We start from the raw sequence: 5,055 nt of genomic DNA, 5'->3' as shown, positions 1-5,055 counted from the left end.
TCAAAACAGGTTAGTAGAGCAGTTACAAGAATATATCGCATATTGTTGTCTTTGTAGTAGTTATTCATAGTACAAGATGCAGACATGGTATCTTGTCTAAACACTATTCAAAACACTCTTCTCATTGAATAAAATTTCTGAATTTAGTTGAAGTTATAGCACCATATTTCCAACAAAAATGAACCTTTTGCACAAGAAATATGAATAAAATCATACCAAAAATGAAATTGTCCAAAACTAATTGTACAGAAAAAAAAATCATGACGCATATACATAGAAAAAAATTAGCTATGGAAGAACAAAATTAAATAGCATCTTATTCCACATTAGAAAAAAAAAAAAAAAAAAAGAGCAAGTGTGTAAGAAACTAGACCTGTTTATTCAGAGGACTGGAAAAAAATCCATCCTTATTGAATTTTATACTTAGCAAACATACCTTTGAAAACTAAAAGTAAAATAAAACAAACTTGAAATATTCAAATACCTCCAGATGTAACATATAGAAAAAAACAAAGACCATAATCCAGAAGGCAAGAGAAGTTGCTGTATGGTACTGGATAAAGAATAAAGAACTCTCAGGGTTAGGGAGATAGCTCAGTAGAATAAGTGTTTGCTTTGCAAGTGCAGGGTCCTGAGTTCAATCCCTCGTACCAATAATAAATAAATATTTAAAAAAAATATTTGTATCTATTTCAAAAAAAGAGAATAAAGAGCTTTCAAAATGGTGGTTATGTATATTCTGTATCTGACAAGGTCAGTCATATCCCCTCAGGATTTACCCTAAAACCCTGTACCGCAATTTGTAGTTCCTTTGTCAGTGTCAGCCATATGGATGAGTCACGGCCATTGCTTGACCAGTTTGCTCTCTGTGAAAGCCTGAGAGAATGTTTTCTGTCCATGTGATTCTCATTAGGCACAATCTACATCGTTGATCACTTTCTTCTGTGGCTCCATAATCTCCTTGATCAGAAAATTTGGGACACCACTGAGTTATAGAATGTTACAGTACAGATTCACTTATGTCCTAAGTCCTCACTGATCTTGAATGGTTAGGGCCAAAATGCTGGCTATCCTTGCAACCCTTCTTTTTACTGATTTTTGGTCTGCAGCCTTAAGTTGTTAACCCTCTAGAAGAGAAGCTTAATGATATTATTGCTCTATAACATAGGCAGTTGAGCTTAACCTCACTGTCTGAATATCAGACATCTTAGACATAACATGGAACAGATATTTTCCATCAAGTACTGATATGTTAAACTTTAAATCCCTACAGAATGTGAAGAAAAAAAACAAAAAATAAAATAAAAATATTTTTAAAAAGGAATAAACAATTACATATTTTTACACAGAAATTTAGAAATCTAACCTTATACAGCATTGTAGCAAGACAGTCCTATGACTTTGTCTCTTGTTTTCATTTATTACCCTTTTTTTTCATGTTATATAGGTCTTGCTTTTAACTTGCTTTTATCTTGGTTTTAACCATCCAGCAGAAAAGTATAAAAATGAGGTATAAAAAGTAAAGCCATATTAATATGCTGAGCTGTAAAAGGCTCAAGTCAACAACTTCTGACATTGCCAGTCCTACGGAAAACCCACTACTATTATGGACTACTGGACTATATTGGATTATTTTGCTGAATTCACACACCTACAATATTTAAATGGCAATGGAATACCCATCTCTGACAAAACTAAACAAAAAAAGGGGATACAAATGAAGGACCATTTTGTATCTGTATATATAAAATAGGATAGATATATAGCTACTTTCTCTTAATTAAGTGAGAAAACAGTTGTACTAGTAGTGTTTGGACAGGATGTCATATCTGCTTTTTGTACTATGAAAAACTACTAAGACAACAATATACAATGTATTAATTAGTGTAACTGTCCTACTAACCTGTTTTGAAACTGTCTCATTGCTGTTTGTTTCTCAAAATTAATTTAAAAAATGGTAGTTATGCAGGACTATGTAAAATATAATTGCATTACACAAATCCATTTAAAAGGTCATTGAAGATTTCCATAAAGCAGTATCAATCTTATGTTAGGTTTCATAGATATTTTTTCGTGTGTGTGGGTGTGCATGTGAGTGCATGTAAAAGACAAGGAAGAACTAATATAAAGTTAATGGAAAGTGGAAATACACTTTTTAAAGTTTCTAATACTAGGAAAAAGTATACCATGTTTTATAAGTAGATTGTAAGTCAAAGAAACCATATAAATCATAAAACAAAAATTAAGATTAAGCAATATTCATAAAATTAATTAAATATTAATTCAAAATTAAATTAAAAATTTCAAAATAATATTCCAGTATTAAAATTGTGAGTCCAACTAAGAGGCCAGAATATAGTGTATCATATGTATGAATCTGTGATCAGTTCAGAGTACTCACACAATATTTGATTAGGTTAATATATACAAAAATATCAACCAAGAAAAAGTTTTCATGATCGTAAAGAATTACTAAGAATAAAACATAACAAAAATACTGGAATGGCAAATATGTGACTGGAACTTCTAACAGTTTGGGGATAGGATATTACACAAAGTTCTAGTATGTGGTAGATGTGGACAGTGTCCATGACGCTTACTGGTGGCCAGGTGTCGCTTATGGGACTGAGTTACTGCTATTTCCTTGATATCCACCATGTAGACCCAGACCAAATCATAACCCATAGGGTGTAGGAGAAGTCCATTTGTAGAGTATGCTGATGGAAATATTTTGCTGCTGTATACAAAAGAATAATTGAAAGACTGCTGTTGTATACCTCTTTTTCTCCTGTGTTTAATTGTTTGCCCTATTTGGTGAGTTCTTTCCATTCTCTTTCATGGAGTTGTGGTCATTTTGATCCTTCTCTAAAATATCTTTTAGTAGTCTGTGTGAAGTTGGCTTTGTTATAATGAAATTCTTTAGTTGTTCTGTCATGGAAGTATTTCACTTCTCCATTAAACTTAGTAGTTTTACAGGATCTATCAGTCTGGGTTAGAATTTGTTTTCTTGCAAGACTTGAAGTACTTCGCTCTGTGCTCTTCCAGACTTCATGGTTTGTGAAGAGAAATCTGCCATTATTTTGATGGGTTTTCCTTTAAATGTGATGTTTCTTTTCTTTAGTGGCTTTTAGTATGCTGTTCCTGTGCTGAATTTCTGGGATCTTGATTATATGTCTGGGTGTGGTTTTCATTGGGTTGATGTTATTTGGAGTTTTATATCCTTCAGTTATCTGGATGTCAGATTATTTCCCCACATTTGGGAAGTCTTCTGCTATTACTTCTGCTCATATTCTTTTTATATCATTTGTATTGACGCCTTCTTTCTCATTGATGCCTATTAAGTCTTACATTGTTCATCTTTGTATCATCTTTCAGGTGTTGAATTATTATTTTCCTCTATCCTAGTTGTTTTTAAGAGATCTTTTCTTACCTTTTCACTAGCTGCAATGGTGTCTTCAAGGTCTTAAGAAACCATTTTTCACTTTCATTCAAACAGTTTTGCCAGCTTGTGATTGAGGTTTTAGTTTCCTATATATAACCTTGAATCTACTTCATGCATTCTATTTCTTTCTTATATTGATCATTCAAGGATTCCATCATTTTTATATTCTCTGTTTTTTTAATCAGTGTCTTCTTTAGAAGCACTCAGTACTTCTTTCATTATAGTTATTTCTTTTTTTACTTCAGAAATTATTTCTGATCTGATTTCCTGTACACTTTTTTGCAGTTGTTTCTTTACTTCAGACGCTATTATTTCAGAGATTTCAGGTGTGTGATTTCTAATTTCTTGTATGCTGTTGTCTCCTGCATTTGTTCTGGGTGGACTTGGGGCCTGAGAATACATTTTGCTTCTTTTGTTTGTCATTTTGTATAGTGCTGTCTTCTGACCTTTGGTGTAGAGTTTTGGTAGAGTTATTACTTTAGCACCAGGTTCAGGTCTACCAAGTTCAAACTTGCCCAGGTGGGTGTGCTTTGGGTCTGGCTGCTGTGCTCCACTTCTTCCTGCTGCAGCCCTTGGAAATGAACCCACTGTGTCACTCTGGCAAGATATTCTGCTCCTGGATCATCTCGGTGTGTCTTGCCTCCAGCTTCTCTGCAGGGAGTTCTGCTGCAGTGTTCCACACCGGCCTGTCTGATGGAGGATGTTCCAAACACATGCCGGGCCTGGGTGCTGGCTGGAGTGAGAATGCAGTGGGCCCAGGCGGCCCCACTCACAAGCCAGGCCTGGAGCTGGCTAGAATGAGGAGCCAAAGGACTCTGGGCAGTCCTACCCACACGCCGGGCCTGGGTGCTGGCTAGAATTACTTTGCTGAATTCACAGATGCTTTGCTTTTTTTTTTTTTTTTTTTGTGGAACCAGGGATTGAACTCAGGCCCTTATGCTTGCCAGGGAAGCGTATATCCTACTGAGCCATCTCCCCGGCCCCAGATGCTTTGCTTTTTAAAGTATTTTTAAGGATAGGAATTTACTTCACAGGATGGGTTAAATTGATTGAATGACATGTATAGGCTTCAGCTGTAGTGAGGAATAATTGGTACTGAAGAGGGAGGAATGAATAGGCTAGGTACTTAACACCTGAAATTGTATTCTAGATTACGTTGCATTTCATTGACTGCATGAATCTAAACATACAGATTTAACAGTTGATATAAATGATTTAGCACATTGATTTTAGAATTTTGTTGATGAAAATGCTTTTTTTATTTATACTTACTCTATAATAATGACAGTTACTATTGTGCATATTTTATATATGAAGCATTTTCATGTCTTTTTAAGAGGTGGCTGGATCTAGAGTGTGTGATGCTGGGATTAAGGATGTGTGATTACTGTGACCCTTAGGCAGTCTCCATCTTGGTACACCAGGCAGAACAGTTGCTTAGAATGATTATGTCACTTTGGCTAGTGTGATACAATCAGCAATAACAATAGCATCAAATACAGCCTAGAAAATGACAGATTGAGGTAACTATTAATTTGCCACTTAATATAACCACTAGATTTGTGATTATGTAGCAAAAAGCTAAAACCAGAAAATTGTATACAATAAATAAG

The sequence above is a fragment of the Octodon degus genome, unplaced genomic scaffold (assembly GCF_000260255.1).
Source record: "Octodon degus isolate 3935 unplaced genomic scaffold, OctDeg1.0 scaffold00071, whole genome shotgun sequence".
Classification (NCBI taxonomy): domain Eukaryota; kingdom Metazoa; phylum Chordata; class Mammalia; order Rodentia; family Octodontidae; genus Octodon; species Octodon degus.
This window is presented reverse-complemented; position numbering follows the sequence as displayed.